This window comes from Acyrthosiphon pisum, chromosome A1 (assembly GCF_005508785.2).
Source record: "Acyrthosiphon pisum isolate AL4f chromosome A1, pea_aphid_22Mar2018_4r6ur, whole genome shotgun sequence".
Taxonomy (NCBI): Eukaryota; Metazoa; Arthropoda; class Insecta; order Hemiptera; family Aphididae; genus Acyrthosiphon; species Acyrthosiphon pisum.
In genome coordinates, this window is record NC_042494.1 from 21763803 (window position 1) to 21788963 (window position 25161).

The 25161-nt window shown below is 28.3% G+C and overlaps 1 long non-coding RNA gene across 1 annotated transcript; it reads right to left on the reverse strand.

Moving 5' to 3' along the window:
* Positions 1-17178: 17178 nt before the first annotated feature.
* On the reverse strand, positions 17179-22694 carry LOC107883785. Its single transcript, XR_001679518.2, has 9 exons — positions 22634-22694; positions 22469-22547; positions 22101-22329; positions 21456-22026; positions 21313-21384; positions 19855-20083; positions 17967-18103; positions 17570-17821; positions 17179-17496 (listed from the first exon to the last, which is right to left on the reverse strand). It is a non-coding gene; the product is annotated as an uncharacterized LOC107883785 (long non-coding RNA).
* Positions 22695-25161: the final 2467 nt, after the last annotated feature.

Genomic DNA, 25161 nt, shown 5'->3' on the forward strand with positions numbered 1-25161 from the left:
ATTTAAGATTCTTTAGCGGAGCGAGGAAGCTAGTGGTTTTACAATGGTGTTTTTTTTTTTTATTCTGTATACAAAATTTCTACCAGAAGGAGTGCTTTGTTTTCCACATACCTTATCTTTTAGAAAATTGGATCAAGATGGTACATTAAAGTGGTCATTTTCCGATTTTATCAGTAGTTATTTAGTGCCACGGGAAAAACCACCGAAAATTTACAAAAAAGCGCTAAAAACGGGATTTTAATTTCTAACGCTATGTTTATCGCCATAGAAAAACGATTTTAGTTATTTTGTTGTAATTTATAATATTAATTCAACTTAAAAGCTATAATAAATGACAAACCGTCTCTGCTCAGAATCGATTTTCTTATACAATGATATTATATCATTGAATTCAAATTTTAAATACCATCCATTATACAGTGACCCACTTGTAACCTACTGTACAGCAGAGCAAAATCCACTTACCCACCTTTTTACTATTTTAGAGTCTACTCGGCGTGATGGTATATTGATTTTATAATGATGATAACAATATAACATTATGTTTTTTTTATATTTTGTTTATTCTCCATCATCATCTTTTGGGGCAGTAAAAATGCTTTGCTCAACTTTCTGGGTGCTGGGTGGCTTATGATAGCAAATTTAATGTAGTTGGATCTTTAGTGGGTAAAAACGAAAATGTTTAGTACCTACCTACCATTCAAAATAATTGGGTAAACAGAAATGTTTACACAAAACCAGTTTCGATAATATCGATTTTTTTATTTTGTTGTTATTCAAAACGATAACCTTCTATCCTAGAAGCTTTTACCCAATGTTTGTATTAGCATTTTTCGTATACCATCATAATATATAACTTATACTATAGACTATATATGCACTTGACTTGTTTAGGTACAGTTAAAAAGTTATGACTCCTATGGAAAAAGGGAACATATGGCATATAGACATATAGTGAAAGAATACTTCCATGTAAAAACAATAGGTAGAATAACACTTTATGCAGTAAGCTTGAATACAGCATGTCTTTGTGAGTTTTTAATAAAAAATCGAATGCTAGATGAGTTTGCTCTGTTTAAAAGGTCACCAAGTTCAGAATACTCGCTATATATTTTTCCTATAATATAAAAAGACTTTATCAATTATTAATTGCTATACGTTATGACTTTAAGCATCGCAATAATGATAGTGCTACTAGTTCCAGATCATTTGTCTTAAATAAATTATGCACGCAATTCATTGAAATACCTACTCTGTACATTAGTTTAAAGGTTAGGTATACTATAACTTAGTAAGTATCACTGGTATCATGTGAAAAATTCGGAAAATGTCACTTCGTACCATTTACACCAAAAACCAATATTATAAATCATATATTATATACATTAAATGATATATAATTATTATGTTCAGGGGCGGCTCGTTAGGGGAGACTTTGAGACTGCGTCGCCCCTTAAAAACCTAGCTACTTGTAAATAATAGTTAATTTAAAACTAAAATGTATAGAAGCATTTTAATCTGAATTGAAAATATATTTTTATATCCGTTTCTCTTTCTTTATTTAGTATTATCGAAGTGCACGAAATCTATAAAACCTAGGTATATAAAAAGTAATTTCGATGGAATTATTATTTTAGTATTTCGGACGACGGTCGCGGGTTCAGTGAAACTGCCGCCCGACAGTTTCAGTCGTAACATGACGTAATTTTAGCGCCGGAAGGACAGAAAGGGCCGAGGAGAACAAGCCCCGTATTATATGCGATAATGAACCTTTGTTCAAGACAGTTTACACATTATGACGAGCGGCACTGCCACCGTTGTTCAACACTATAATACGTCTGTACTCTGTACGGCGCCATAATTTATTACAATATTTACATTTAATAATTATTGTAAACGCTAATTAAAGTATCCCGAGGATATAGTTTACTCGCAAGCCGCTACTGATTATGGTATTCATTACCTGTTGTAGGTACCTAATTATACCTCTAAAAAATATTTATTCAATTTTAATATTAATGGCGTTATAATACATACCTAGTACCTACTTACCTAATTTTGTAATGTTTTAATGTTGGCAAATATAATATATTATAGAGATGAGCCGTTAATTTATTTTTTTGTCCACAACTGAAACAGTGTACTTATAATGTACCTACCGTTAAGAGGATGTCAGCGCACTATTTGTTTTCTTTCTCTAGCCCACGCGCAACATAGATAGAACGCATGCGTTTACGCAGAATCATTTTTTCTATGTTTTTAAGTAATCTTAGAGTAATATTACCCATCACAAAAAAGATAAATAATAATATTTTTGAGGGAATGACATATCGATTTGTCTAAATATTGTCTCAAAACAATTTAAACACAATTTAAATTTACAACATTTTTTTGTTTATTTTTAAAGTCGAATACAAAGTCAAATAACAATAAAATATAAAATCGATATGTCATTCCCTCAAAAATATTATTCTCTATCTTTTTTGTAATGGGTAATTGTACACTAAGATTACTTAAAAACATAGAAAAAATGATTCTGCGTTAATGCGTTTTGTCTATGTTGTGCATGGACCAGAGAGAGAAAACAAATGGTGCGCTGACATCCACTTAAAGGGACTCACGAATTGCGTCCAGTGAATATTGTTCTTTAAATATTACTCGAATTGCCTCCCGATTTCAAAAATATCATTCACTTGAATTGTTTCCTCCGCTATTAGCTATAATTAATCGATTGTTTTGCCTTTTTCACAACGTTCATTTTTATAAAATCAATGTACGTATAAATGTGTTATATTTTATAGTAACGGAACCGCAAACAAAACCGACACAATTTAGATTATAATGTACAAGCTAATTATATTACATTATTATGTACTTATTATAAAATGATATTATATATATTACTTCATTTTATCTTTATACACGGGTTGACTTACGAAAAGTCTTGTTAATGATAATATGAAAAAAAAAAAAAAGATTACAGACCGCTGTAAAAGTTCTATGCATATTATTATTGTTTCGATATTATTTTGGCATCACACTTATTATACATTCCAAAGAAGAGGAAAAAATTTTAATTTTTAATTTTGACATACCTACTTATATTGTAAGTACACGTATTTAATTAACTTTTTAACATAAATAATTTGGTAGTAATAAAATACAATTATAATTTATAATCAATAATTATACATATATGATTAGGTATATGACTATTTGATTATTTTGATAATTTCAAGATTTTTAGGTCATCAAGTTCCTAAATTAATTTATAAATATATTATTGTACCAAGTTATAGTTGGCTAACCAGTTAATTAAAAAACTTTGATTATTTTGATTATGTTAATACACTATATTAAAACATTTTTAATTTTTACATTTTAATAATTTGCATCATAATATTATATATTTACTAATTATGTATATAACTTATGTTTACATTGTATGCTTTTTGTACATTATAACAGTACAAAGGGTCCCCGTTCCGAAATGTACCTTTTTTACCTTTTTACCGACCCTACCAAATGTTTGCGTTTTTCACTTTTAATGCTCGACCGTACCTAGAACCCATCACGAACACGTCACGTGACCTGAAGGTATTTGATAACGTGGAATCTGCACGGTATCTGTACCTATGCTTGGCAGGGGATCGTTTTATTAATATTATTATCGTGTTCAGCCGCGTTTGGACCGCCAAAGATGTATGTTTGCTCATTTCCAATCTAATAATATTTCAATATGATTATAGGTAGGCTTTCTTCTGATATCAGCCGCCACGAAAAATGAATAAAATCTAGTCAAGGTTTGTGGCCCGCATATAATTTAATGCAGTAAAAAAATAAATAAATTCAAATCACTGATTCGCAGTGATAAACCATTATAATATACACGGTTATCGGTTACCGGCCATGTGAACACGTATACAGCCGAGGAGACCAATAATTATTATTATCTATCTAAGTACACACACCACACACACATAGGTATTCAGACACACACGGAATCGTGCGGGCTTAACAAATATTTCAAAATATTATACAATATTACACTGTCTACCTACCTATCATCATTGTTCAATATAGCTGATCTGATCGATGAGCTGTTTATATCGATCATGGTTATCAATATTTCTATGCGCATCGACTTAATTAATGGTCTCAAACTCAAATCACCGACGGCCTCATAATAAATATATATGCCGAAGGTTCACGGGTAAAACACCAATTTTTTAAAAACCTTTTTTTCATTTAAAAAATGGTTGTTTCTTTTCCGAACATATTAATTTCATTCCGCCACACTTACAACGGGTTTTAATGCACGATAACCATCTTTTCTGATAGTATATGACTCAGTGGCATATATAGGAATTAATTTCATGGGTTATAAAAAAATTATATACCTATTTAATTGAATATATTATCAATTAATCTCGTTCTATGAAAAATATATATTAAATTTTACCCGAGTTAAAAACTATACTTGGCCAGAATATGGATCATATAAATAGTTAATAATTAAATTTGTATATTTGTAATTTTTTGTTTAAATTTGGATTACATATTAATGTTTTCCGTTACCTATTTAAACAAATTTTAAATTATATATTGTTTAACTATTCATCTATATAACGATTAATGTTATATTGTTATGTTTCTTTTATAATCTCTCAGATTTATTTAGCAATAGCCAATAATGTTAATATTAATTAGGACCTATTTTAAATGGTTTTTCAGAAGAACCTACCTTTAACATTTATATTTTTCATGCATAATATTTTTATTGTCTATTAATGTTGTTGGAAAAAATAACTATTACCTATTATTATAAGTATATAAGAACATGAGATTAAGTAATGACCTATAGGCTATGAGACATTGTTAATTATTATTCAACTGTGAATTTAGTATAATCTGCGTACTGCATATTGTACAATAACACGTAACTATGCGCTACGCTACTTCCACCTGTTTATTAACAAAACACATAATGAAATCAATTGAAAATATAAATATTTTTAAGTCTAAAGGAGGCCAATATTAATAAAATCAAATTAACAATGTTTAAATTGGTGAACATAAAAAATACATTTAATATTAGGTATTATTTTTACATTTATTTAAATTTTGATAGTTAAAAATAATTAACTTAGACAAAAATCTTAACTTGATTGAATATAACATAAATTAAATTTTTTTTTTATAAGCTGTATATCAATGATAGTGGTAAATATGAAATATATCTGTATAATATAAAATTATCCTGTGCCAGAAACATTTACAACAGATTTCTTAACTTGGTAAATGCTTAATGTATCATAGTTATATAATTGATATAATAATAACTAGGTAAATACCTAGTAGTATAACAACTAACAATTCAACATATAAAAACATTATTTTATTATTTTATATTTTTTACAAATTCTTTATTAGTGATCAAAGGTATAAAAAAAAATAACTTTATAGGTACATACTTGGTTATTGATACCACATACTTCAATGGGCTTGTATCTATTCTGACAAAAAATGTCCATGATAAAAGTATAATAATATATAAATTGTTAAACTTTTACACAAGACAGTGATAAAGATAGGTAGATTTACTAGAGAAAATATAGGTAATGCAATGTGAAATTTAATTAGTATTATATTGATATATTAGGTACAAACGTTGCATGAAAATGTTATAATTATTAATTACCTTATAATAATAATAATATTTATAGTAGTACTACTAGTACTTATATATAATTTTGTATCATATTTTCATATTTATTTTAAGAATTAAAATTTGTTTATTTGAGCTTAAACAAATTCTAATAATGTTATTAGCTTATAGATAACTTACATTGTAAAGCAAGATAAAAAATATTTAAAACACCAACAATTGGGGGGGGGGGGGGGGGGGGTAATTGATAATTTATATATGCAACCAACAATAAACTGAAGTTGACGTCAAATGTCAACATTTAATCTTATGCAATACGGTACCTACGCACAAAAACAGAAGGCAATGCACATATACGAACTAGGACGAAAACAAGGTTCAAGTTGAGGATACTTTTTATTTCTTGTAGTATGATATTATGCACTATAATTATTATTTATTATTATCCATAAAATGTTTAACTCAATCTTTATATAACTGTGTCTACATTTACAGCCAATTTATTAACTGAGTCCATATCAATAAATAAATAAAAATTGTATAACAAAATATTACATTGATGATAAATAATTGGGTATACCTATATCTACTATTTAGTGATCAATCACTATATTATACGAATCAATAAAAATTATGGTCAGTAAGTCATAATAAAACTATTTTGATATTTCTTGTAAGTAGTAGTATAATTTTGTTTTTTTAAATACCTAAATTATAAGATATTATAAGATTTATTAAAAAAAAAAAACTATCTCTAGTTGTAATTATAGATTATGGAGTGTTCAATACTTCAGTACAAGTGTATAAATATAATTATTTGGGAGATATTGAATGAAAAATATTATTAAATCTATAATATACCTACGTTATTTTATGCATTAGATATACGCATTACATGACAACAATACCTACAGCTAAAAATAATGACGTACCTACTTGTACTCAACATACAATTTGCATGTTCGGAAGGGCGCAATGGCTACTATCGTTTTCATCATCGTCACTATCATTCTTATAATGTAGGTCCCTGTAAGCCTCGCACGGCCGTACGTCTTCTACATCGTCATCGTCGTCGTCTTCTTCTTCATCGTTTTCCACCCACTGTGGAATTTCTATTGTTATTTCTTGTAAATACTCTGCATTCATTCTGCGCTGACGGTTGCGGGGTCGACGTGCTTTACGTTCTTTAGTCAAATGGGATGGTGGCTCATGTTCCACTCTGTTGGCAGATGGCCGAAATCTGGCGTCGTACGTATGCTGATAAAAGCCGGAGTTTTCGTGGTAAGTCGCCAGTGGTGGCGTCGTCGAAGGTGACCGCGGTGATATGGGCATTCTAAATACGGGATTCGAAATATTTGAGACCCGCGGTAGTTGTTGATTCGATAAATAGTGGTTTTGTATGTAGGAGTTACATGGCGATAAATGTCGAATTGTGGGCCACATTATCCTTAATATCTCTCTTATAACGGCATCCCGTTGTAAACGACTTAGCCGTAGCAAGCGACTTCTCGGTATTTTCACTAAAATCGAAGGTCTGAGCGGTTGGGATTGTGGTCGCAGATAAGCAGCAGGCGTGGATCTAAAGTGCACAAAGTTTATAGGACATAGTGGACATAAAAAGGGTTCCTGCGGCGGTGGTCTTGCAGGTATCCAGTGTCGCCATACGTTACTCGGAATATAAGGATGGGCACCGTAATTTTCGTAGTCGTGTTGGTCCTCGACATCATAATATTCACCCTCAGGGACAATATCATTTTCATTGTTATTTGGTACATTACGCCTCATTTTTTTTATGGGTAATACGTTTATATTATATTATAGTATTACGTATTTACGTCTATAAATCCTTATTTGCAGTCAGTCTCAGTATTCCCGGTAAACTCGACCTGTATAATCATAAGTACACAAAGTACATAAACAGGTTTAATCACAGATAGTCAAAGATAATATAGATTAAGGTGCGCTACACCCACCTAGGTTGTCCCCGTCTTACAAATGTTAAATACATAGAAAAGACTGTTTTTGCGTAAAAGAACCGAAAAGGATAATCAAAACTAAAAAGGAGAACTTTGGTTGAGAAATATCATTTTTATTTTTCGATATCAGAACTACAAAAAGTTATTCAAGTATGAAAACACAAAAATAATGGATTTTTATTAGCCTTATTACTTTATAATGACTTAACATTTTTAAAAATTTACGTTTTATACAACCCACATATTATCATAAATCGTAATTAATATTATAGTCTAGCGCACTTTAAACATTTTTAGTCTCGAAAAGGAGTCTTCAAAAATATTTTTTTGCAATTTGAAATAAGTTGATCGACTTTTGATTTATTCTGATTGACTAGGCCTAAAATAGTATCTGCCTATAATCGTAGATTAGCGTAGATTAAGCTAATGGAAACAGAATGTTTTACATTAAAGTGTAACTTTCAACAAAAAAATGCAAATATATGTACAAAAAGTACAAGAATGAATAAAATGCACCGAAAATGTTAAGACGAGCCTCGAATTTAAGCATAAAAAAAAAAGATGCAATTGTATCAAGTTACAGGCCCTATAATAATACTACCTAACAAGAATTTTAAAAATAAATTTAAGTTTAATAATAACCATTGACGTTCTCGAAAGTTATGATATTCCTGCGTTCAAATGATATAGGTACTATACCACTACCTATAGGTACCTATCAAAATCATACTGCTATTAGCGTTCGGATTAAGCACGGTAGAAAATCTATGTGAGATGAGGTGGCGGGAGAGAGATAGGGTCCCTTGTGACGGGTTTCGTCTTATATAGATACTATAATAATTTAGTATGACGTGTGATGTGTTCATTCAGTAATATAGAATATGAGGTCGTTTCAATTGTATATCAGTATCATAATCACTTTTTATATCCCGATTCTAAATTTTAAACGCTTATAAAATCTAAAAATATATATTAATATGTTTTGCTTATCTTCAAGTTACGAAAACCTGGAACGGTCTATTGTAACAATATCTTATAATAGCGCGTAAGAGATATAGCACAAAGTATAATCACTGAACATAATCATTATTAGGTATCATACAAAGTTCAGTGAACCTAACCCATTTTCAATGGCTATGTTTCAGAATTCCAAGATGCTTTTCTTTGCCGTAATTGAGAAAATAATTAAAATACCGCGGATGTCTAATAAAGAATAGTAAGTTTAGCAATATTTATACTATAGTAGGTAAGTATAATAATATTGTATACATATTACATATTGAAGGTATAATATTATAGTGAAATTGTATAAATGTATAACTGTATAATATAATTTGGTTAAATAGCTATAATCTGTAATAGGTATTCTTTTACTACAATAGGTACATAGAAAACATAAATTAACTTTGAGCTTTTAGGTATAGTTATAAGATAAATTAAGTCCGTTAATAAACTAGCACTTGTATTGTTCAAAGGTGGGTTTGCAAATGCCCGGTTTAGATCGGTCGCACCAGTCATATGATTTATCATGACGCCACTGCAAGTGTACGGTGAGAATTTTCACAAAAGGCACGCACGTCATCGTGTTAGTTGTGTCGGTTGTTCGAAAATTTCACCACCAAAATTATTTAAAAGATTCGTGTCGAGTGGACGACTTACAATGTTGCAAAAAGCCGCTATACTGGCACATCCTTCTGGGGGAGTGGGGACTTGATTTGGTCTTTGTCAAATTAACCCATATCATAAATAATAGTAATAATAATAAAAACATTTAAGGTTATATTTATTTAATTATGAAAATCGATGAACATTTCAAGATATTTTACAGAAAAAGCTGTCGATGCGCGCATCTATGCAAACGTAAATAATATTTGTGTGTATCATAATTCATAACCCTTACAGTATTAATGGTAATAATATAGCGCATTCGAAACAATTAAAATATGATTTTCGAGAAAATTGGACTGGCTTGGCTGTTAGAGTGAGTTTTATATTATTCAAAAACAATAATAGGTATGTATAAAAAATTATTTCGGAGTCCTTAATTCGTTTCATTTTATTTGCTGATTAAACAGAGGAAAGACGAAAAAGGACAAATTTATAAAATAATATAACAATATTAGTTTCATTTTAAAATATAGTACGTACAGCAGTGTGAAAAATGTAATTTTAATTTTATTCGACACGATCATATTAAAGACATATTTTTTATGTTATTTAATCAATAATTAAAAAAATTGTCAATGCAAAGTATTATCAAGTTCAAACAAAATCAACTTGAGTTAAAACCTATAGACACACGTAAATAATAGAAACACTGATGATTTTATGTGTAATTAAAAAAAAAAAAACCTGCCAAATGTAGTTAACCACTCTGTATAGCAATACAGTAGACATCGAATACCTATGCCTCAGTCAATGAGTAGGTCAATGTAATGAATGTGGAATGTGATGAATTTTAATCTGATATTAATTAATTAATAAATCATTGTGTATACGTCAAAAAACTATTCTGAGCAAAAATGGACAAAAAAAAAATGGACTTTTTTGGTAACCAATAACTAAACAATTACCTAGGTATTATAATTTTAAATATGTTCATAATTTATTTTTTTATTTCTCTAAAAGTTTAAAAAGTAAAGGTAGGTACTGGGTCTAAAAAATACATCCAACTTTTTACCAGACACCTTTCTAAAATTTGTCGCTCGGGAATTTTGTCTAGTAGAAAAAGTCTTTTCAGACGAAAACCCCTCAGATTCTAAAAGCATGAAAAATACTCGTGTGATGTGTGATCGAAAAAAAAATGTAAAAGCATCAAAGCTTGAGAAAAAGAAAAATTTCGGACATGTTATAAAATTGACGAAAATTATAAATCTTGTCTCTTGACCAACGAATATAATATATTACATATATTATATATATATTATATAATATATTATATAATATTATATATATACCCACTATAATAGTAATAATAATATAAAAAATTGTACAAAGAATAAAATATAATTGTATACTCACGTAGTGTTGTACGGCTATGAACTTCTTTGTGCCGGAATGACGTGCTCTGCGCCAACTGTGAGCTTTCAAATGGTAAGGACGTTATGTGCCTGTTCGTCGAGGAAAACGATAGTGACCGATCACGTCTCGATATGTACCTACAACAAATTAATCGGTCGGTTACTTCTAAAAGTACTCTGTGTCCAAAAACGAATGTAAATGTATCAAAGCATGAGAAAAAAAAATTCGGACGTGTTCTTAAATTAACGAAAATTAAAAATAAAGACCTAACGACTATAATAGTACTAATAATAATATAAAAAAAAAGTACAAAGAATAAATTATTATTGTATACTCACGTAGTGTTGTACGGCTATGAACTTCTTTGTGCCGGAATGACGTGCACTGCGCCAACTGTAAGCTTTCAAATGGTTAGGACGTTATGTGCCTGTTCGTCGAGGAAAACGATAGTGACCGATCGCGTCTCGATATGTACCTACAACAAAATATTAATCGGTCGGTTACTCCTAAAAGTACTCTGTGTTCAAAAACAAATGTAAATGCATCAAAGCATGAAAAAAAAAAATTCGGACGTGTTCTAAAATTGACGAAAATTAAAAATCAAGACCAACGACTATAATAGTAATAATAATAATATAAAAAATTGTACAAAGAATAGAATATTATTGTATACTCACGTAGTGATGTAGGGTAGTGAAATTCTCTGTGCCGGAATGACGTGCAATGCGCAAACTGCAAAGAGTATAAGGACGTTATGTGCCGGTTCGCCGAGAAAAACAATAGTGACCGATCGCGTCTCGGTACAACTTACAACGAATGTATCTGTAGGCTTGGAACGGTGACTCAGGGTTCCTCTCCTCCCCCCCACGCCGCCAGCATCGGTTGAGCAGCATAGGATGGGGATATCTTCACACTTCTGCGCACTATTAATCCCGGGCGGACAGCTTGGCGACACGAAATTGAAACGCCATCTGTACGCGGAGTCACCCTCGGAGATTTGTACGATATTACGCTATATTGGGCGTACGATATTATTTATAGTATTATACACAGCCAAAAGTCGTGTGTGCAACTCACTCCAATAAACCAACCGACCTTGACGTATATAGGGAACTATGACTAGCAAGGGTGTATATTATTATTACTCCGTGGTACACCTGCTACAGGGATAAAATACCCGCACACGAATGCGCACGATCCTCGCATTGACATCCTACCGCGGGCTTCTTAAATATTTAAAAAATTTGAATACCTACTAAATCATTATTGTTCACTGCGGCAGCTGTTTATAAGGATCGCGAATAATATGATTTACCTATATAGGTACGATACTAACCGACGGTCTTACCTAAGACTCGTCTACCTGCTGGCCGTCGCGTATATCGTATTATCGCGTTAAAAAATATTACTTTGATGGAAGTAGAGACGTGTTGAGGGGTATGGTTGAATTGGACTTATTTTAGTCGAACAGCACTTGGGCTCAAAAAAGATATTACCTACAACAAAAATATCATGCATTTGAAAGGGTTAAACGTTTATAAAACACTCATCTCCCTTCCCAATACAGGCTTAGGACTGACGATGATTTTAATCATTGACGTATTTAAAAATGATTGTTTTATACATACCATTATTGTCCATTATGTTAATATAATATTTTATAATATACATAATATATTAAATCATCAAATATTATTATCACCAATATTATAACTTTTTTTTTTTTTTAACTGATTATGATAATTTTTGTAGTAATAATATATTTATATAATTTTTATTTTTTTAAATCGACAAATATTATTCGTTATTTTCATTTTTATTATTTTTTTTAGTACCTAATTCGTTTTTTATATCGTCAAATATTATTATAATAATAAACGTGAACGTCCATAACATAATGACTTTAAATTCGGCCACTACCTGATTTTTACCCGAGTGCAGTTCGACCATTTATTTTTAGGTAGGTAATAAGTGCAATTCGACTATTCCGGTGTCGAGAATTCTAATGGACGTTGGATATTATCAAGGATGGACATTAAAGAGTTAAAAAGTTAAGTTACTTAACGTGTTACTTTTTTTTTAAAGAAACTTTTAACTTAACTCGTTAATTTATTTTATAATCATGTTAAATTATATTTATTTTACATTTATAATTAATTTGATTATTAATACTTAGTTCATAGTTAGTAATAACAAAGTAAAATTTAAAAATGTTACCATCACTTTGGAAAACTTTTAGGTAAAAAATAAAATATACAAATAATTTAATTATTTTGTTGGATTTCATAATTTATAAGTACTTACAACAAAATAAATTTTTTTAAGATATAAAGATCTACATTATAATATTATGTTATTTGTAAATCTTTAACATGAGGTGTAAATGATATAATTATAAGTTTTATATGAAAAAAAAAGTAACTTATTTTTAACTAAGTTAAGTTACTTATTTTTTCCAACTAACTTGTAACTTTAACAAGTTAAATAAAAAAGGAAAGTAACTTTTAACTTTAAACTTAACTTACATTTTTCCAAATTAACTTAACTTAACGAGTTAAAAAAAATAGTTAACTTGCCCAGCCTTGGATATTATTTCATCAAAACGACCTTAGCGACTGACTAAAAAAAATGTTCTTGTATAAAATATATTACTATATTGACATACGGCGCTAATACTATTTTAATCGTCGTTAATCAATGTTCCAAACTACTAGTAAATGACCCGACCTATCAGTGACGTCTCTGTCGGATGTGAGTCATCGGTTAGCTATTTCACGTAATTACGAGTCTCGTTTTGAATAACCCATGTAATATGACCATAATGTTATAGGATCTAAAACTACCCAAGTTAATAATAATTTTTAAAAGAATTTAACGCGCGCTTCAAAAATAATAAACGCACTACAGTTTGTGTGTGGTAATTATAAATCATATCAAATAGGTACGTAAATAAGTATGATAATCACATATGCACGATTAGACCAATTCAGTCCAGATAGACCAATGAAATAAAAAAATAAGCAAGAAATCATGAAAAAATACAATTACCTATAAATTATGCTCTAACCAGAGACGTATTTACAATTTTGGCGCCCTATAGGTACACACATTTTGGCACCCTTTTTTTCTGAGTTATTCCTTTTACTCATTATCACAAAAAAAATTTTAAATCTCTCTAATAAATTAGAAAATGTACTTTTTCTTTTCGTTAAAAGTCATACCCCAAAATGTATATTTTCCCGCCTATTGCACTTATATGCTTCACTAGTTTAAAGAACACATTTATTTTACCATTACCAGTTTACTACTCCATTTATTCCTAATAATAAAGACAACCTCTATAATTAAATAAAACAAATTATAATTTCAGCCTTTTTTTCTAAATTGTACACATTATGACAATATAATAAAATACATTAAATGCATATAAATACCTATGTATAAAAATGTAAAAGATATAATAAGAAAAATCCAGCTGGTTATCACTCATCAGCTATCACTAATATAATTTCTCAACAAATCCAATAAAATAAGAAATACAATTTTATTATTATTATTATTATAGCACAAACGTGACCACTTTAATGTATAAAATATATTATTATATTGACATACGGCGCTAATACTATTTTAATCGTCGTAAATCAATGTTCCAAACTACTGGTAAATGACCCGACCGGTGACGTTATCGGATGTGATTCATCGGTTAGCTATTTCACATAATTGTGAATCTCGTTTTGAATAACCCACGTAATAAGACCATAATATTATAGCTTCTACAACTACCACCCAAGAAAATAATAATTTTTGTAAGAATTTAATGCGCGCTTAAAAAATAGGTAGGTACACGCATGCACAGGTCACCAAATTTATTTTTTGAAATTTGTCCATTTTTTAAATTTTGTAGGTAGGTACAAGTGTACAACACAGCAAAAATGTGAAATATTTATTTTGTTATTTCCCGTGGGCCGTGACTTGATTTAAATTTTGAAAAAATTCTGTATTCGAAAACTTTTTTACTAGGTTACATAGGAAAAATAATCGATGTTTTAGAACTGTATGTCTGTATGTATGTGTAAAAACTAAAAATGCCATCATGATTTTAGAAAAAACCAACATTTTCTTTAAGGCCTTATTGAATAGGAAAAAAAAATGTATTTCCATAGATTCATAGTGTATTCAAAAAAATAATCCAACCTGGCACCTATTTACAGTGCCCATGGGCGTAAATAGGGCGCGTAGCCCTTGCTGATTTATCTTAAGTCCTCCTTAAGGGGGCTGCAGCAGATGAAAAAAAAGTGACCTTTAGACCAATAAGCTAGACAAAACTGGAAGAAATTGGTTTGACACATTTTAATTTTGAAAACGGATTATGATTGATCAACAAGTTTACTAGGGAAGAATAATCAAGGTGATTTTGAATATTTTTTTTCTCAGCTGTGATATCCATGAATAAAAATATCGAAAAAATATGATATTTTTGTATTTATATTATTCATTATGACACTAACAATAATTGGAATATGCAAAATTGTCTCGATCATTCCCTAGCAAACTTGTTGATCAACCATAATCCATTTAAAAAATTAAAATCTGTCAAACCAAATTCTTCCAATTTTGTCTAGCTTATTGGTCTAAAAGTCACTTTTTTTCATTGACTGGAGCCCCCTCCAGCCACCTTAAGGTTTATTTTATGATACGGAATTTAAATATATTGAAAAACATTATAACAAACAAAATTAATGTTTAGATTGGTCAAACCTACATTAGTTTTCATTTTTGACAAAACCTACTGCAGCCCCCTTAAGATATTCTAATACATATGTAATCTTTATTCTTTATTATAATAAATTATAAACATAGAAATATTTATCTAACAAAATAGATACCTAATGAACATATTATAAACAAGTTTTATGAGAAGGGAAGAAAGATGCAATCATGATATAATTAATTATTGGTACATACTATATTAATATATATAATATATATATTTTATGACTATATAAAACTGTATAAATTTGTACAGTAATTCAATAAATACATTTACATTTAATTTGTCATAATGGGTATTATCCTCATATTATAAAAGTCTAAAGATTAAAAGGATCATCCTACAATCACTGAGTTAATAGGTTAATTATATCATACATAAAATGTGTAGTTTATATTATATTTAATATAAAAAAAAAGTAATATAAAGTCAAAATTAGGTAGGTACTTAAAATGTATAGTATATGCTGATAAATTAATGCTGTAAAATAACACTATATATTTATTTATGAACAGGATAAATATTCTAATAATTGAAACATAAAAATAAATACTTTAGTTTATAGTAAAATTATCAATAAAACTTATTCAACAATATCAATAACAATTATTGTCATATGCATAAATAAATAAACAACAATATTAATATCAAATAATTTTTAAAAATATTCAAGAAGAATATAATTTATAAATTAAGCAATCAAAAAAAAATATATCAAAACATTTTTAAAAATACAAGTTAAAAAAAAATTAAATAAAAATATCAAAAATCACGTAGACAAAAATAGTAAACATTTTTTTTCATAAAAATGTTGTTTTGTTAGTATTTTAAAAATTACCTACACTGAAAAATTAAATTTATCCATTATATAGGGTTGGGTTACATAAATGTATAAATTCTCGTAGGAAACCATGAATATTAAATTTAATAACTAATAACTAATAAGTATGCAACTTACTACTAAGTATATAATATATGACTATAATAATTTATAATGAAAAATCATTTGTTAGGGTATCTAATTATTATATTTTGAAATATTTAGCACCCCTCCCCTTCTTTAGAAAATACTGGTTTTAAATATCTTAAGATCAACACATGCCACTTTACACATGATATTTTATTTAAAATCATTGAAAATAGTATAGTTTATTTTATATTTTATTAACAAATATGTAAAAATAAAAGTAAGCTCATTTTGTTATGTTGGTATGTTTTGAATCTTTTATCAAAGTTGTTAAATTGTGATTGATAAATAAACAAGTGTTTATAGTAAGTTTCATTAGAACTGAGACTCGACGCTAATGCGCCTCGTGGTGTTTTTTCATTATGATTTCTAAGACAAGCGCGCAAAGTTGCGCAGCAAGTTTACAATTGATAAAGAATATTTAACACATTTTTTCGATCCTAGCTTGAAAACCCCTGGTTTGAGATGAAACCATCACGAAGCGTGATAGCGTTGAGTTGCAGTTCTAAAGAAACGCACTGTAGTATTTACATAACCATCTGACCCTTACAAGAAACACAAAATATTAATATTTAGTACAATTATAATATTTATGTGTTAAAAGCATACCAATTTACTAAATAATTATTTAATCATAAAAACAATTCAGGATATTATTAATTAACACCGTCAATTAGTTTATTTTCAACTTACTTCTGTCTAATTTTTATTTATGAATTTGATTTATCATTAAATCTTCAAACAAATTTAATTACATAATATAATGCAACACACAAATTAATTGTTGTCTCTGACTTAAACATAATAAAACATATCAAGTTTATGTACCAAATTCTTAGAATAGTTTGATTATAGTTAATATTAGAGCAAATTTACTTTATGGAGAATATATAAACTATTTCTGATCTTGAAATTTTGTTCCATGCTTTTGTTTTAAAACAGGTTATATAAATTATTTCTGCTTTACGGATTTGATGCTAAATAAATTTTGGCGTGTGTACAACAGAACCAACAATGTGTGTGGTGTCCTCTTAACAAATATCATACGACATATTTGTCTTTTGTCAGTTGAGCTATAAGATTTGACAACCTACAGTATATAAATAATACAACATTTAGAACTGGCAAATATATTTATACAATTATCATATTTTGTTACTTACCAAACATACATGTTATGTTTTATTATACCAAGTAGGTTCTCATTTATTTTTTTAACATTTGCACTATGCTGATATGCCTATTTATTTAGTCAAGAGTTCATGCAAATAGATAATAAATCATCAATTTGAGTAGGTAACAATGAAACACAATAAGTAATTTTCTGTCATCATAGTGGTGGAGTATGTTGATGTTTAATGATCTGTATAATCCGAATTCCCAGTAAAATTTTAACGTTTGAGATAAAAGTCATGCTATAACAATAAATAAACTTTAAATTAAAAATTATTGTAATTATTACAGTTTAAAATAACAGGATAATAAAATGTATTATTAAGTTTTCATAAAAGATTTCTAATAACATTGTTACATTTCTAGACAAATAAATAAATGAGCTACCTATGCAAATGAAGACATTTTCAACTATTTGGACTTTCACACGACCATGATTAGACAATAATACTGATATACATTTATTTTTTGACATATCCAAGTTAAAATCAGATTAGGTTACTCTTTTTTTGCAAGTGAACAACCTGAAAAAAATACAGAAAAATGTAGATTACACCAGAACACAATTATAAAGAACTCATCGCATACTGTATCAGCGGTTAGAACTAGTTACATACGCTACAAATAGTTCCTAACTACTGAGTTATACGATATTATACTAAACATATCGATGGTAGAAAGGAAAAAAGGGCGTAAAAGAAGTTCTTGACAAAATTTGTTTTTTTTTAATTAAGACGTAAACGACATAATTCTGCATTGTTTGTGCTCACCCGATTATCGATATGTTGATTATTGACAAATTTATATTCGATAATAAAATAATTGATAGTTGGAAGGCGTAAACGCCATCGATCAAATTAAAGAGTAACCACCAAATAACAGGCTTAAGCAACAAAACAATATTTTTGAGCGTAACCACCATAGCTGTGTATAATAATTTTAAATATTATTTAAAAATATTTTTTATCAGTTTTAATTAATTGTTGGTTATTATAATTATTGATAATATTTATAAATTTTGTTTTGTTCATTTTTAAATAAACAGAGTAGAATAAAATTATAATAATATTATTATTATTATTATGCTGGTTATAACCACCAAAATTCAGGTTAATAACAAGAATAAGGCGTAAGCACCAAAAAGCGTAAGAGACATACTACCAATAATGTTAGACATAAGCACCAAAAAAGTATATAAATTAACATTACAGGTAAAAAAAATAACAATTCTTAATTTATTATGTTATCAACTTATTTAGAATATAATTATCTAAAAAAATTGTTTAGGTGAAAATTCAATGAAACTATTTTAAACGGCTTTAAAAGTTAAAAAAAAGCAGAAAAAATGGTTGTTTGGTTCTCCTGTAAAATGTATAAAATGTCGCTTACGCCGTTTTTCCTTTCCACCTTCGAATTATTAATACTTGTGTGACAGATTCTTGTTTAGAGTGGGGCAGTAATACATCTAGACACACACTTAGATATTATAATATGACAGTTGCATATTCCAAGTATACAATATTTTATTCCACCAAGCATATAAAATTCAGATATTTTTTTGACTATTTTTCCATTTTCAATTTGCAAAAGTAATTAATTATGTAATTAGTAGAGGATGCAAGGTTAAGACTAATCCAAATACACGGTAAACACGGAATGTCGATAAAAACAAAAATAGAAAATGTGTTAAATAAAAATAAAGGCTATCAATTGTTGATAAAAATTTCTAACATTTAGTCGGGAGATGAAGACAATTTTGACGGATTACCTGAATATATGAATATTAACAATTTAATATATTTTAACTACGCACCGATCACTTCCGTGAACATTGAACGTTCTTTCTCTATATACAAAAATAATATGCTGACCGATAATCGCCGTGCATTCAAATTTGAGAACATAAGAAAATGTGTTACTATACAGTGCAATAAATTTAACGGTAAAATTACGAAAAAACTTATTAAAAATAATAATATCTATATTAAAGTTTTTTTTTTGTTTTTTGTTACAGATGAACATGAAGACGATACAGATGAGTAACCCGTGTAAAAATAATTTATATTATATTAAATACCTACCTAATTTTTAGATTTTTATTTTTATAACAATAATTAATAATATACTTTATACGGTTTTTAAAAACAAAATAAAAAGTTAGCAGCATATTTTAAAGCATATTTTGATGATTTTGACTACATATTTTGATAATTTTAAGTACAAGAAGTCCCAAACCCTAGTTATCGATAATAGTTGAAATAAAAATATTAAGTACTGCAAATAAACTTCCAAGGGACCTTGGTTCATTTTTCCAGTTAACACATATTCAAAGCCACAATCCCATAATAAATGATTTTTGAATTTAATTTTTGATATCAATATCACTCGGTCCTCTGGTTTCTATCTTGGTCAGGAATTCATTTTGGTGGATAAGTTTGGTGGATAAGTTGTTCATGGATACATATTTCCCAAGTGTTCAACCAAATCTGCACGTTTTCCATTACCTATACAATTAAAATATTATTAAGTAGATAAATTATAATGACAATTTTTTAATAAATTACTTTCAAATCATGATTAGATATCTTAATTCCTTTTAATGTGTACCGTCTATTCATATTTCATGACATCAAACTGATAATTCAAAAACTTTTGAATTTTATCGCTGTCAGGCAAAGTTAGAATTTTTCTAATTTGAATATAGTGTATTTAATTTCAGCTATTACTTATATTAACAATATTGATTGAGGAATGATTCAACTGATATTTATTGATTATATCTTCTATTAAATTACATGATATTTTTGGCAAACTAGTTAAAATTAGCGAACATAACAGAATTAGCATTTTCATCTCTACAAAAACAACCACTTTTCAAACAACTACACCTGAAGGACACTTGCAAGTCCTCGCGCAGATCATATCAAAGGAACCAACATCATATAATATAGGGACGCTAGAGACAGGGCATATTTAGATGCACCAAAGCCGTCAAGACCAGAGATACTTCACTCCACACTCAGCCAAATACTGCACGAAGACAACGATATTATACAATTATAATAAACAAACATTTTATTTACTGTTCAAATTGACTACTACTTTTATTTCAAACCATCATCTTTTGGATCCATGAAGGGGCTGCAGTAACACACTATTTAAAGTAAATTGAAAATTTGGCCTTTTATCTGACCTGAAAAATGTTCTTCTTTTGAATAAAAAAAAATGAACAAAATTCGACTATTCTACAGAACATGATAGTTTTTCCTACCAAGTAATTTTTGTTGATATAATACACCGTATCAACCCCCCCCCCCCCTAAATAGCTAGGTATCGAGCTGTAGATTAGTGAAAAAGTATAAATGTATTACAAGTACAAAATAAATTTTTTATTAGAATATAATCGACTGTATTTATAATATAGTGAGTTTTATGTGCATACAATTATGTTTGCCACAAAAACAGAAAATAATCCACAGAAAACAAAAACTTATCACAAAATTATCACAAAAAATGTATATCAAATTATAAATTAAGGTTGTGGACGATCGAGTGATGTAATAAAATTCAACAAAATTAAAAAAATTGAGTACTAAGTAATTAATGCAATAAAAATTAAAAAAAGTTAAATAAATAAAAATATAAAACCCTATCAAGATATAAGTGAAAATTTAAGATTGTGGGCAATTCCCCTTAAATAATTCATTGATGTAATTTCGTTGTTTTGACTTACAATTTTAAACAGTCGTTCATCATAAACATTGTACTTTTTTCTTTTTTTCTGACTTGGTTGTTCCATTTTGACCTAAACATAAGATGATTTAATAATATTATAAATAAATATTAATAAATTACTAATAATATGTTCTTACTAACTTGGGTACATTTTGTAAAATTAAAATACGTCTTCTGCATTAATAATAGTTTCACTTAAATCCTCTACTTCAATTAAAGTATATCAGGGGTGGCCAAACTTTTTTTGATTAAGATCTACTGAGGGAATATTTTTTCTTTTAGGATCGACTAATGTAAAAAAATGATTTAATATAAATAATAAACATACTTATATAAAAAAAAATTAAAGTGTTAAGTTATCTAAAATGAGTGTTTCACATTAAATTTCTAAATAATTTTAAAAAGTATTAACATTTTACTGTTGATGTAGAAGCGTGTCATTGCATATATCATGGCCAAACGAAGACTCCGTGCTTAAGTCTAAGCCTAACCTACTCAGCTTTTATAAATGTCATGTGAAAAATGCCATTTAACACTAACAGGTTAATTCAAAATATATGTATTTAATAACTGAATCTACTAAATGACAAATGCATAAGAATAACTAATAAATTCTAACAAGGGGATTGACTTAGAAATCGTCCAAGATCGACCAGTCAATCGCAATCAACCGTTTGGCCACCCCTGCAGTATATATTAATTTGTTGTGATCCTGAAAAATACTGTTGGCATTAAATAATTCATATTTAACCAAAAATTGTAAATCAATAATATATTTTTTTTTACCTCAAGTCCGATACATTCAAAATGGTAGTCATCGATATTTGGGTTGAATGTAGCCTGTCCAAATCTAACTTCACCTACACCGATACCTTCTGATGTTTCTTTACAAATAATAATTTCTCCCTTTCACTTAATTCTGGAGGCATTCTAGTGGTTTTATTTTCAGTTTAACCAAGGTACTTTTTTAAATCTGTATTTTTTTTCGAGTAGAAGCTTTGTCATATCGCCACATCTATATATAAAAACATATATCTATATATACCTATAATACCTTTGTATCAACAAACTGTAAACACTTGTTATTTCAACAATTTGTACGTCCGGCAATATAATTTAATACATTTGTGAATAAAATAGATATGTTAGCCTACTTTTTTTCCACTGGTCAGCCGTTTTGAAGTTCCCAAGTTCATCAGGTCGGCACTTTTGCTTGGCCATTTTTTTCCTTCACTAGGTTAATAATAAAATTAATAATATAAAATTTTACAAAAAAAGAATAGATAGGTATGCGTATAAAATATAAAAATTATTTTAACCTGTTCATAGATATTTGTAGACAGTTGAAGTTTTAACAGCCATTATAATATGTAATCTAAGTTTATATGATCGAAGATGATAATAATAATATTATATATATTGATAAAATGATAACATAATTTTATTAACAAAATCAATTAATTTTATTTTTTAACGTTGTCAACACTGTACATTTTACAATAATAATAAATTGTAATGATTAACAAACCACAAAATAAAGCAACCCAAAGCGTCCGTTGATTATAGAACTAAAGAAGTGTGTAGATCACTCGCAGTTTTGCGACACAAGTTATCTAAACCCAAGGTTAATAGAATATTAACCTTGATCTAAACCATACTCTTATAGCCTAATCAATTTTGAGTTTTAGCCGTTTGGATAGAATTTGTAAAATTTATATTATTACTCAACTAATTTAAATCATTGATTGTAATTAGTAAATACTAGTATTTCAATTAATAAAAGTTTAAATATTCAAATTCCACCATAGTAGAATAAATAACAATTAAGTTGTGAAAGAAAAATACCGCCGTCCGCCCCAACAGTTAAATAAAAATGGGTGGATGTACGGCAGTCAACTGTACAAATTCCTGTAAAAAAGGTTTTCGTTTATTTCGGTTTCCAAAAGATGTTTCAAGACAAAAAATTTGGATTCAAAATTGTCACCGGGACAAATGGGTACCTACAAATTAGTCAGAGTTGTGCGATGTAAGTTTTTTTAGTATAAATTAAGCACAATAATTTGTTTGTTTACAATTAACATTTAACATAATATATTTTCTATTATTTACTCCTCAACATAATAATATCAGCAAATAATTTCATATCTTATGCTTATTTTAATAGGTTCATTTTAAAGAAAGCCAATTTGACCAGCATCGTCAAGATGGCATAAAAAAACTAAAGCCAAAATATGCAATCCCGACATTATTTAATGTATCAAACCCACTTCGGTTATTAGAAACCAAAAGAAAATCTCTTAATAAGGTGCGAATCCGTATTATTCGGATTTATAAGTAAAAATATACAATTAGGTATCCATATTTTATGTTACAACAAATTTTTTTAATTTTATACCTAATTAAAATTACATGATAATGTTTTTAAAAATCTATTGTTCATTATGTTTTTTACAGACTATAACAGACTGTAGTGGTCATGTTGGCAGTGAAAATGCAATTCATACATCTCAGAATGAAAACATTTTGTCATATCATGAAATAGTAAGTTAAGAGTAATTAATTTAAATTATTTCTTACAGTTTGAAGAAGTTATGTTAATTTTTCATAATATGTCTATTTTAGATTTTGCGAAATAATGATATGTCCACCATTAATGGACATTTTAAACCGAAAGTTTCTGATTTCGAAAATTGTTCAACATTACTAAAAGAAAAGCAAACACTTTTTTTAGTCCAACAAGAAAATACTATTTTAATAAGGAGATTACAGGTATAAATTTTAACAAACAGAAATATTTTAAAGTTTGATATCAATGTAATTAATTGCAGGAAAAAAATAATTACTTGTTGTTGTTACGAAGAGAAAAGAAATTATTGGAAACAAAGTTACAAATAGCTTATGAAACCTTAGATGATATTACCAGGGCTGGAAGTGGTTAAAGGTAATAAAAAAACTAATTATGTGATTGATTTTAATCGTAAAAGCGACCAAAAAGTAATATATACAGGATATATGTATAACAGAAATGCCTTACCTTATAATCAGATTTAAAATTGGCCATTCTGGAATTTTCCAAAAATTTTAAAATAAATTTTAAATTTTTATTCTGTATTAAAAAATAAAAATACAATTTTTTTATATTATTCCCGTATCTCAAGTAGCTTATAATTATATATATAAATAAAAAAAATATTTAAATCAATATTAATTAGATCAAAAGTTATTTCATCTGTCAGGTCTTCCTGTTACAACCTGTACAATTATGCTTTATTGATTCCTAAATCTTAATATAATGCCATTAACATTTTTTCTTTGAATCTCTTAATACATTTTAGTTATCTGCTGCATATTGACCTGTACGGTCGTTTTGCGTTTTATGTTGGTCTCTTATCGCAGTTACCGTTTTATTATCGAATTTCCCGTGCATTTTTCAATTACGTCTATAGTAAGTTAATAAGTAAATTTCGCTTATCACTGTTTCTGTGTTATTCTGTACCCATCATATCTAGATATAACAACATAATGTTGTTATGTGCAATTTGCAATGAAGAAATATTTGAAAATGACGATATTAAGTGTACAAAATGTAATTTATTTTTCCATTTTGGATGTGCTGGTCAAAGAAAAGTAAATTTTAGAAAAATGAGCCAAAAAGTCATAAACAATTGGTCATGTCTAAAATGTAAAAATATGAATGCAGGAAATGAAATATCTATTGCTACTACTCCGCCTATAAACATAGATTGCCTTACTGGCTGGAACAAATTACTACAGGATTTAACTGACTTAGTTAAAATCAAGAGTGACAAATTTGATGATTTCAGTAACTAAATACTAGATTTGGTAA